The sequence below is a fragment of the Anarhichas minor genome, unplaced genomic scaffold (assembly GCF_050575085.1).
Source record: "Anarhichas minor isolate MPS153535 unplaced genomic scaffold, ASM5057508v1 ptg000107l, whole genome shotgun sequence".
Lineage (NCBI taxonomy): Eukaryota > Metazoa > Chordata > Actinopteri > Perciformes > Anarhichadidae > Anarhichas > Anarhichas minor.
The window spans coordinates 67,091-79,159 of NW_027466553.1; the positions used below are offsets into that span (position 1 = coordinate 67,091).

Here is a 12,069-nt window from a genome sequence, read left to right on the forward strand (position 1 = left end):
AGGGAGGTTGGGGACATGGAATCCGAATGGACCATGTTCAAAGCCTCTATTGTGGACGCGGCCGCTAGGAGCTGTGGCCGGAAGGTCATCGGTGCCTGTCGTGGCGGCAACCCGAGAACCCGGTGGTGGACAACGGAGGTGAGGGAAGCCGTCAAGCTGAAGAAGGAGACCTTCAAGGCCTGGTTGGCCCAGGGGTCTCCCGAAGCAGCTGACAGGTACCGGCAGGCCAGAAGGGCTGCAGCTGCAGTGGTCGCGAATGCTAAAACTCGGGCATGGGAGGAGTTCGGTGAGGCCATGAAGAAGGACTTTCGGTTGGCCTCAAGGAGGTTCTGGCAAACCATCCGACGACTCAGGAAGGGAAAGCAGGGCTTACCCCAGGCTGTTCTCAGCAGGGGGGGGGACTGCTGACCCGGACAGGGGACATCGTCGGGCGGTGGAGAGAGCACTTTGAGGAACTCCTAAACCCGACCAACATGTCCTCTGCAGAGGAGGCAGCGCCTGAAGATCTAGGGGGAGGCTCACCCATAACACTGGCAGAGGCCGCTGAGGTAGTCAAAAAGTTCCTCGGTGGCAAGTTGCCGGGGGTGGATGAGATCCGCCCTGAGATGCTGAAAGGGCTGGACATAGTTGGGCTGTCCTGGCTGACACGCCTCTTCAATGTCGCATGGGGGTCGGGATCAGTGCCCATGGACTGGCAGACCGGGGTGGTGGATCCCATTTTCAAAAAGGGGTCCGGAGAGTGTGCTTGAATTACCGGGGTATCACACTACTCAGCCTCCCGGGGAAGGATTACGCCAGGGTGCTGGAAAGGAGGCTCCGACCGTTTGTCGAACCTCAGATTCAAGAGGAGCAATGTGGATTCCGTCCCGGCCGTGGAACAGTGGACCAGCTCTTTACCCTCGCAAGACTACTGGAGGGGTTCTGGGAGTTTGCCCAACCAGTCTACATGTGCTTTGTGGACTTGGAGAAGGCTTTCGACCGGGTCCCTCGGGGGTTCTTGTGGGGGGTGCTGCGGGAGTATGGGGTGCCGGACCCATTACAATGGGCGATCCGGTCTCTGTACGACTGCAGTAGGAGCTGTGTCCGCATTCTCGGCAATAAGTCAGACACGTTCCCGGTGGGTGTTGGCCTCCGCCAGGGCTGCCCTTTGTCTCCGGTCCTGTTCGTGACTTTCATGGACAGGATATCTAGGCGCAGCCTGGGGGTGGAGAACGTCAGGTTCGGGGGTCTCGGGATCGCCTCTCTGCTGTTTGCAGATGATGTGGTCCTGTTAGCCTCCTCGGATCGTGACCTCCAGCATTCACTGGGGCGGTTTGCAGCCGAGTGTGAAGCAGCGGGGATGAGAGTTAGCACCTCCAAATCTGAGGCCATGGTGCTCTGCCGGAAACCGGTGGATTGCTCCCTCCAGGTGGGGACGGAGTGCCTACCTCAAGCGAAGGAGTTCAAGTATCTCGGGGTCTTGTTCACAAGTGAGGGTAAGATGGAGCGGGAGATCGACAGACGGATCGGTGCGGCTGCAGCAGTAAAGCAGGCGCTGCACCGGACCGTCTTGGTGAAGAGGGAGCTGAGCCGGAAGGCAAAGCTCTCAATTTACCACTCGGTCTACGTTCCTACCCTCACCTATGGTCACGAGCTCTGGGTCGTGACCGAAAGGACAAGGTCGCGGCTACAAGCGGCCGAAATGAGCTTCCTCCGTAGGGTGGCCGGGCTCAGCCTTAGAGATAGGGTAAGGAGCTCGGTCATCAGGAGGGAGCTTGGAGTCGAGCCGCTACTCCTTCGCGTCGAAAGGAGTCAGCTGAGGTGGATCGGGCATCTAATTAGGATGCCTCCTGGACGCCTCCCACTGGAGGTTTTCCAGGCACGTCCAACTGGGAAGAGACCCCGGGGAAGACCCAGATCACGCTGGAGGGATTACATCTCCCAGCTGGCCTGGGAACGCCTCGGGATCCCCCAGAATGAGCTGGAACATGTTGCCGGTGAGAGGGAAGTCTGGGTCAGCCTGCTTGGCCTGTTGCCACCGCGACCCGACCCCGGATAAGCGGAGGAAAATGGATGGATGGATGGTGTATTGCACGGCTCGTTAAGAGCTAGAGTGAGGGCATAACTGTCAGAGTGGAGCAGAGCAGGAAAATATTCTGTGATTTTTCCAAACAAATTACTCCAGCTCCCACAATTTTTACTCCTTATACACCATTTATGGCCCAAAAGTTTGGAAATGTTGTGCTGCTCGCAGTAAAGTGTCTATGGAATCTAACGGACTTACACATTTGGCTCAAAGAGCCGCAGAGCGACATGAACTCCAACCAACTGCTACATTAGACTCCATGTTAAATCTCACCACTAATTTCTCAAAGAAAGCAAACGGTACCAGTTTTGTATATTGAACCTGAACGATACTACCGGTAACATCGGTGCGTGTATATATTGCGATATCTTCGGGCAGTAGAAGCCACACTGTCAAAATTTCTTGCGAAATTTTCTAGTTATATATAGTATAGCTCAAAAAGTTAATCTGTTGGTGCGCTGATATTCTTCCTATCGTGTGTACAAATAATTTATAACTCCCTGGGATCAACAGCAGATTACTCACCAAAGCACACACCCAAAACAAACAAACTCATGCAAATAGTTTATCCTGAAGAGAAACTAACCTTTAGGCAAACAAGGTCAGCTACTTGTTAAAAGAAGGTTTACTGGTGGCCTGATATAATGACACTGATGTTATTGTCTTTGTGATCCCTCTTTTTTTCTATTTTTTAAGTTCATATAGTGACTTAAGTTGTATTACGTTATTATTTTACTTGGACAGTAATTAGAAAGGAAGTGATGAGAGTTGTGATAAACTTCTGGACCAAAAGCAGTATTAATGATGCCCGTCCCTACATGAGTGTCTGCATGTTCCATGTTCTTGCATCAGTAAGTGGCACTTTGAAGCATTAACAAGCATAATACATTATATTACCATGAATCTTGAATGAATATCAACACACCTTTACTAAATCTGTAATAGTACTATCTCAAAGGCATAAACAGGTTAGACATGGTTCATATGAGGTTAAATGGTAAATAGACTTGTATTTGTACAGGTGTCACCTGACCTATTATCATTCACACCCATTCATCACATTGATTTATTTAGGGTTATTTAGGACATGGACTGGAGGATCCGATCCAACCGCTGATCTTTTGATTGAAAGACAACCAGCTTTAACTCTGAGCCACAGCACCCAGGTTAGAAATATTACAGTTAATAAATAGTTGAAAGTAAAAGTCAGCGCTTATTACAAAATTTGCAAATACATAATCCACTTCTGTGATTATGTGATTACAGTTGTTTATAATGCTAACACACTAACATGACACATAAAGCACAATTACTGAGACTAACACTGTGAGAGCAAAACCAAAGGTCAAGTCTCCAAAACTCTAAACACATTTTCTGCTTTACATTCAATTTGCAATTCAAAGTGACACTTTTTGTAACACACTGCACACAGTTTACTACATGAGACACAGGACTCTGACATAAAGTCACATGTCTTTTAAAAACACTGCCAATCAAATTATATGCAAACTACCTGAAAAGTAGGAGTTTTATGAGCCCGACCCTGCATTCCTCTAGTGTGCCTCTCAAAGTCTCACTCACGCACAGCCAACAGTAAACTTAAGTCTAAAAGAAATTAAATTTGTACTGTAATTGATACATATATATATATATATATATATATATATATATATATATATAATCTAGTAATAGGTAGGGTGCCTTGACCTGTTGACCTCCTCTCTCCCATCGACCGATTCCTTGATAATAATCCACAACTGTGATTAAGTTGGTTTTCTATTTCGGTCATTTTCAATCTACAGTATATGACTTTAATACCCTTGCTAATGAATAAATAATAATAAACTGTAGATCAAGCCTTAAGAAGGCCTTTCTTTTTATTCTAGATCTTAAACAGATATTTGAATGTATATTTTTGTGTTGGAAATTTTCTCTTTCTTTGTAGGCCATTCACAAATTTACACTTTTACCAGTTAACACGTTTTGTTTCGCATTTGACATCAAATCTTGAAATAAATCATTTGTGCTGTATCGGTATACTCACTTAAATAAAAGAACAATCTGGTGTGTGTTTCTTGTGCATGCATGTGGGCAGCAAGGTTGACACACATTGTTTACCCACACTAAGTTTTTCTTGCTGTGAACACCAGAGGGTAGTAGAGGCTCACCAGTAACTTCCTGTTGAGGTTGTCTGGCATCATTATAAACTGCTGCCTCTGCATTGAGATAAAGGGACTTCTGTAGCACTTATTATGACAGCTTGGTAATAAGGTAATGTGGGGTAATAACTAATAATGACGTGTTAGTTATGTTATTTATTGTGTCATGCCAGTATAAGCAAACGCCCAGCCGACATGGACATCCTGCAGTCCTTGTCTCACTGTTAACTCTCCTGCTCCCATCGGTTCCTACAGCTAATGGTCATTTACCTGAACGTAACTCTGCAGAGCTTTAAACAGTCCTTCATCCCAGAAAACCACGCCCAGTTTTTACAGGGAACATCCGTATTTATTTTCCCATCGGCCCAGCCGACCTTATACCCCGAAGTCCAGTACGGTCAGGGGAAGTTGCTGGCATGGCAGATTGGGGAGAATCTCTCTCAGGGGCCATGATGTCCCCCAGTCACAGGGGCTCAGTGGATAGTGAAAGTGGCAATCGTCGATCCAGCCACTGTGGTACCAGCCAGTGCAGGAGCCCTGTAGTCCCATTAGTGCCTCAGGGTTTAGCCCAAAGGGACACCTTTACCATCTGGCTGCAGGATTTCGCCGGCGCTGCCACACTTTGGACAGCCAACTGCATAGCTGCCACTCTGGAGTTGAGCACATAGACCGCAGCCAGGAAAGGGTTCCTCGCTTCATGGCAGGAGTTACACGGATGGCTCCAAGTTGGCGCACCCCTGCAGCCCCCTTAAACCAGTCGTGTGAGGTAGATAATCCCTCACCATCTCTGCTGAGGCCCTGCATGACTTCTGACTTGGCTCAGGTCACACTCAGAATGGAGCCTGATGACCCTCAGGGGACAAACAATGGAAGGACCACACCAACTGTCCTCAGAAATGCAGCTGAGGCACAAGCCAACAAGACAGGCGAGTCTCTCTTGAACAGTTCCTGTAATGCACACTGTATCTACTAAACTCTACAGAGTGAAAATGTGTCATTTCCACTGAGATCACAGTTTCTCCCATTGCACTTTTAAGGTAAAAAAGAGGAGACCCAGAGGCGAGCGCTGGCTCTGGAGGACATGCAAAGGTGTCTGGAGGAGGAGCATTCCTTGCAGATGTCTCTCCTCCTGGCTGAGCAGGAGAAAGAGCAACAGCACCTCTGTCTGGTCAGCACATGGAATCACACATTATCTATTCTAAATAGAAGTAGATACCGAAAATGTATTTTTTGTGCGGTACTTTATCAGTTATTTTACAGATTGGCAAGAATTATTTAGTTTTTTAGTTGCAATGTTGAAGTGTAAATGTATTCTCTTTTGCTTAAGGTTAAAGCACCGAAGTGTTTGTCTCCTGTATACGCATGTGTTCAGGAGCTCGAGGAGACAGATAGAAGACTGAAGGAGCAGGGGTGTGTGCGGCCTTTGAGTGGGGATGCTTGTGGGTGGAATTGTAGGTCCGTGAGTGACAGCCGTCCTGTTGTGAGCCCTTCCTGCCCTGGACTAAGCCTTGAGCACACACCATCTGAGCTATCACCTATACACAGTATAGGTACCACTTCACCATGCTCACTTATTACTCTGTTGGAGTTTGTAAAACAGTGTTGACATAAGACAAAAAGAGTGTTGTGGCCTATTAACTCTTATTATTATTACTTCTATTCGGACAACTCTTCCATACATGCAGACAGCTCAAAATAGAGAAGTTCAAACACCTAAATTGAAAGTATGTTTCTTTTTCCAGGTTTTCCCAGTCCTGTAAGTTCCAGTGTGTCCTCTCCCTCTGTCCAGCCTCCCGGTTATCTGTGGGGACCCACATGGGCAGTTAGCAAACCTCGAGCGAGGCTAAGTCTGGTATGTATGCACAAGTAGACAAGAGGGTGTGTGTGATTGCATAAGTTACACATGTTGGGATCTGGCTGGAGCGGGTTTGGTTATTGGCAAATATACAAATAGATTATTGATATTAATACAATTATTAATATCAATAGGATTATTAACAAATATTTATAATAATGGGGCACCACCCTGGGATCAGGGACCAGTAACGAAATTGTGGATTAAGTCTTAAAATTGGTGTTCACTTAAAAAATGTAAAAGTACTATTCCACATTCAGAGTGAACAGTGATGGTTTGAATCAGCACTGACCATAAAAAACAGTTGTTATCAATAACAATACTAATCAAAAATCAATAATATTATAAATCAACAAACATCTATTATACAATTGCAAGCATACTAAACCTAAAAGCAACAAACAAGCATGTGGCGAAAGGAATCTGGGTGTCTGTATGTATGTGTGTGGGTGTAGGAGGGGAGAGAGAGAGAGAGAGAGAGCAAGGTGGTGTAGGTGAGGGGTTAGGCGCGGTTTCATAGTTTAGGCTTTTCTTTTTACATGCGAAGTCGCAACACACATTAGATGGACGTTTATTTCTCAAACCCTCTCTGTGTTTTATATCTTCACGTTCCCATCTTCACGTATCTTCTTGTTGTCCAGGTTATGGCAGCAGAGCAGCAGAGAGCCTTCTGTCGAATTGGCGCCATCATTCGTGGCTTCCTCACTCGCAGACTGCTCAAAACAGAGAAGGTCAAACACCTGCGACAGACCGTCCTGGTGAGATTACACGTTTAACACAAATAACACACAAATACAAATGAGCACAACTAATTGAAAACACCAATGTGATTTTAATAAGAGTTAATCAATAAATTATTCATCATGTTAGTGAAAAACTGTGTTTATGAATGTGTACTGTATATATGTGTGCTTAGGATACACAGGAGTTCATCCGCTCCTTCCAGACAGAAGGTCCACAGAAGAGAGGCCCCTGCTCTGCACAAGATCGCTCCCTGCAGGAGAGAGTTAGAGCCCAGGTATGAACGTGTAGTTACTGTCTATAGACAGCAGAGGTCCATCTTACTCCATGTTTATGTGTGCCTCTTTTGTCCCGCAGTTACGTGCAGCCCTTTATGACATCCATGACATCTTCTTTGAAATGCCTCTCTGGGATCGATTAGCATTGCTGCAGCAGGACAGGGAGCTCCGAGCAGAGAGGAAGCTGCGAGACATGGTAACCTGTCAACCAATCAATCACACATCCATGTGTTGCTCCTCTTTTAAAGGAAGAAGTGAAGGAAAAGTTCAGATATCTTTTCACTCTCAGTATGAACTTGGGAACTAACTTGAGTTTGTACTCGTGCTTGGTGAGCAGTGAAGCATTCGTCTGGACAATTTGTGTAATGTTTACCAAAGTATAAATCAAGACATGGCTTGTTGTTGTAGCTACATCTGCTAAGATGAATTATAATTGTTCTACCTGCTGATAGCTGGTGGTACTTGAAAAGCTTATCATGATGAACTGTATTTATATTACACCTTGATTACCACACGGACAAAGTGACTTACAGGAAAGAAACACTGTTTGGTGGCTCGTCTTATACCGTCAGTGTCAGTGCTTCAGTCATAAACTATGATCCTTACTGACTGTTTCAAAAGGAGAAAGCCAAGGGCCCCAAGGAGAGAGTGGTTCTGTCTGCTGCCACACAGAGGTCTCTGGACAGGAAAAAGAGGTACGATGGGAAAGAGGAACACAGCCTTACATTGTAGATGAGATCTGGTTTTAGACACTAATGTTTTTGATGATGGGCTCCAGGGATCAGCAGTGTTTTTATTGTATGTGTTTGGCGCTCCTCCAGGGTCGGTGAATCCCCATCAATGGCTAGAAAGAAGCAGCAGAAGCCAAAGAGCCCCACTACTAACAGGTGCTCTAGACTGAACTACAATTTCCTGTGTTTAATGTCCCCAGAAGATTAGTTCTCTAAATACATCCTTTCTTCATTCACAGAGTCCTGAAGCCAAACCAAGGCCAAAACTCTCCTGTGCCAGGCCAGCTGAACCGCCAGGGGTGAGACTTGTTTCACCAAAATCACAAAGTGCCTTATCTTGCTGTCATAAACTGCCATATGTCATCTCTTAGGAGATACGTCACTCCACCTCACCCCCACTACTCAGAAAATGCTGATAAGCTTTTTGGGTTGCTAGTGTCCTAATTAACAAGCATTACACTTTTTCTGACTCTGATGAAGACACACTTGGCTTCAGAACGGTAGTCTTCTAATAAAGTGTGTTGCCTTAAATCCATGTGCTCCAGTATACTTTGGACCTAAGCTCTGAAGTCTCTGAAATGTAATTCCAATACTTTATTTGCCTCTTGCTGAAGGCAACAGCGTACAGAAATGTTTGGATTTCAGCTTTTACAGATGACTTTAAAGTCAGCAAAGTATGACAGGGGCTTTTTCTTCTCAGGAGCTGGTACAGAAAGACCCCAGAGGAGAGAGTGAGGCGCTCAGACAGCCTGAAGAAGCAGCACTCTCTGGGTTAACAGATCACTCAACTTCCCCCGACCTGTGAACTTTGATTTGTTTAGTCTTTGAATACAAACCTTGCCCCACTGAAAGTCCAGTCTGTGCTGCTAATATGATTGTACCATCTGAAACTCAGATGATTGTATTCACTACCATACTTGAGCTCACTGGTATACATCATCACTATGTCATTGTGTTTTACTGTTGTAGCTGAAAAGAGCTGAACTGAGCACACATCTCACAGGGAGCTTGATATCGTCTGGTCGACACATTTTACACTTTAAAGAAGTGAAAAGAAAGTAAGTCTATTTAAATGCAAGCTAGAAGAAGGTCAGAGTTAAAGGAAAATAATTTGTATCCGTGCCGAAGAGCATTGCCTTTGCTATCTGCAGCATGTTAGCATGCATATATTTACCATGTTGTGTTCATAAACATCGAGTGCTTATAGCTGTAAGAGAATTTACAAAATTACTTTCATGCTGACAATCACATGAAAGTATTTAAGTGAGTATAATACATGAATTATAATTGTTTTGTTCAAGGGCTTTAAGTACCTGTTTGTGCTTTGTTTCTGTATTAAATGGTGCTGAGTTTACATTTCTCTGAGGCATTTCAGTGTGTTTCAACATTGGTGATATTTCTTTTTACACAGTGGTGCACTGTTACATTAATGTAGCTTCACACAACAGGAGATGCACAGCAACACTGAGTGAAACTAAATTACTGAGACGATTGAGTCAAATTCTCTGTAAGTTTTCCCTCATTGTCGACTGCCATGTCAACACTGAGGGTCAGACTAAATATAAGAAAATATTGTTGTTAAGGAATTGGTACACCCACTAGTTCACTGTGATACCACACAGACATCATTTCTACGTCAAAAGTATTCAGTGTCTTGATGTTGTTTGATGACATTGCTGTACTCTCTCTTTAAAAAAAAGAAAAGGGACTTTTTAATGTTTTTTATTACCATTTATTTCTGGACTCTGATTATAAAATTAAAATAAAATGTTTACAGTGAAACTGGATTAACCCAACAAGCAATACAGGGGAGAAAATGACAGTTACAAATCTCATGATGCAGTGTGGTCGGTAGTTAAGTTCAGCCACCAGGTTTTAGTGGTGGCCTGATGTAATGCCACTGATGTAATGGCCTCTATGATCCCTCTTTTCTTTCTATTTTTTTTCAATTATTATTGCATTAAGTTATTATTTTTCTTGCACAGTAATAAGAAAGGAACTGATAATTGTGCAAAATGATGCCCGTCCCTATTTATGGCCCATCTGTGTGTCCGCATGTTCCATGTTCTTGCATCATTAAGTGGCACTTGCATTGAACAATGCATGAACAAGCATAATACATTCCACTACCATCAATCGTTAATTAATAACAACACACCTTTACTAAACTTTAGGACAGCCTATCCCAGGGGAAGAGCACTCTGACCTTTAGGAGACTAGAGGACCCCACCAGAGATGAGCAACACTGGACTTTGGTTGGAATGCACAAAATACAAACCAGTTTTATTTGTTTTTTACAGAAAGGAAAGAAAAAGATTAACAAAAATGAATACCAAAAAATCGATGTAAAAGTTAATACAAAATGTCAAATGTCAAGAGTATGAACCCTCCAGAAGTCATCCAAAAAAGGCCAAAAAGCCTCGATCCTTTGCTGTCTCCTATATATACGCTTCTCCTTGGTGCTTCCTGCAACCTCTAGGTCCATATATGGTAGACAACAGATCATTCTCAAATCATTGGACGGAACAGTCCTAATAGTCTTATCACTTCTGACAGACCTACTTTTTAGGGTAAACAACCCCCCCTTTGTGGAAGGTGTGTAGTGGGAACTTGTGATCCATGCAGCTGACTGCCTGCACCTATGTCCTCTTCTTCTGAGACATTAAGAACTACTTATTGTATATTCCCATGTTCTACGCTTTAAGGATAAAATGTATATATCGGTGTGTCTGTTACACAGATAAAGCACTTCTTATGCTTCTCTAACTTTACGGCCTGAAGCAGGATGTTCCAGTACACAGGCCCCATTGAACAGGATGTCTCTCTAACTAACTGATTAGTTTCCTGAGTTCACAGCCTTTCTCTCCTGGTGACTGTCAATCATCCTGTCAGAGTGGGTTCACTAAAAGTTCACTTATTTCATTAGTTTTAACAAACAGTCAACACTACAAGCACGTATGATTATATTTTGGTAAATGATAGAAAGTCACACATTAAATCAAAATCATTGAACCATCCCTAAACAATATGGGATTACATGTAACGAGTATATTGATATCTGAAAATACAACTCTTAGCTTGATAATAAACAATAGATCGTAACTCATCATAGACAATGGAAAGACAATAGAGGATAAACAACTTGTATGAAATACAAACAACACATTAAGATAGGACCTCCTGTCTGGCTCGAGGTTACAGGGGTCATGTTTCATACATGCCAGTTTAGGTGTGAATCTACAACACGCCTAGAAGACTAAATTGTGTAAGTGTCAGCCAGATGCTCAAACCACAGGATGCTGCCTTAACGCTTTTTGGGGTCTCGCCTCTCGCTCCTCAGGTGTTAATCATTTGGTGTATCAATTATTTTAATTGCAGAATAGAAAGATGGGTTTCTAGGGTGTAGTGTGTCTCGGACATTCTTGGTGGACACTTCAACAATAGAAAGACGGTCAGATCATTCTTTGAAAATTAAACATACAGTACGTACTGTGATCAAGGTTCAGGATTTATGTTAAACACCCATAAAATCATTGGAATGTCAATTAAAATTGGACTATAAACGTATAGAAATCAAGAAAAAAATGTTAAATCATTAAAACAAAATGTATCTGGGACATCATAGTGGACCGGTCTCTAAGACCTGTACCCCACACACATTTTCTGTCTGCATCTGATCATTAATCATTTAAAAGCAAAAATGTCCTACAAAAGATAGAAAATATAGAATTTCTATGTCTTTCACAACAAGCTAATTCAAAGTACATATCAAAACAACACTCAAAGAGAACCTGGATAAGATGAGTTGACAAAAATGGTTGAGACCAAATCCAGAGGCCTCACGTCTCTAACCAGCGTGCATGCAGGGCTCTTCAGTTGGTTGTCAGCTGTGCAGCTGCCGGGCTGGGCGGATCAGCACTAGTGTAATAAAAAGCATCGTTAGCATTATTCAGAACAGCTCAATCTGGAGGCATTATGTAGATATTTTAACGACAGTTTTACCAAATTAGTGGTTCTTGATCTGGGCTTCCCTGCAGTTCTTTGTAGTGTTTATTCACCTTCAGAAGCTCCGATGTAACGTCTAAAAAACAAAAACATAATGTTAACATCAAGTTCACTTTTGAAATTTGTTGACCTATTAATTTCTATCAAATATTTTGAGTAATTTTAGTGTCATCATATTATTATTTTGTAACGTTGTCTTTACCTGGGATTGAGACACCATCTGTCTTGAGCGATA

At 43.4% G+C, this 12,069-nt stretch overlaps 1 long non-coding RNA gene and 1 pseudogene across 2 annotated transcripts; one reads left to right on the forward strand and one right to left on the reverse strand.

Annotated features, from left to right (window-relative positions):
- Positions 1-272: 272 nt before the first annotated feature.
- LOC142939722 (centriolar coiled-coil protein of 110 kDa-like) lies at positions 273-8,753 on the forward strand (annotated as a pseudogene).
- Positions 8,754-10,080: 1,327 nt separating this feature from the next.
- On the reverse strand, positions 10,081-12,069 carry LOC142939723 (uncharacterized). 2 transcript variants are annotated; one of them, XR_012950130.1, is made up of 3 exons: positions 12,037-12,069; positions 11,832-11,910; positions 10,081-11,747 (listed from the first exon to the last, which is right to left on the reverse strand). It is a non-coding gene; the product is annotated as an uncharacterized LOC142939723 (long non-coding RNA). The 2 variants fall into 2 exon arrangements; XR_012950129.1 differs by lacking the exon at positions 12,037-12,069 and having other exon boundaries at positions 11,832-12,030.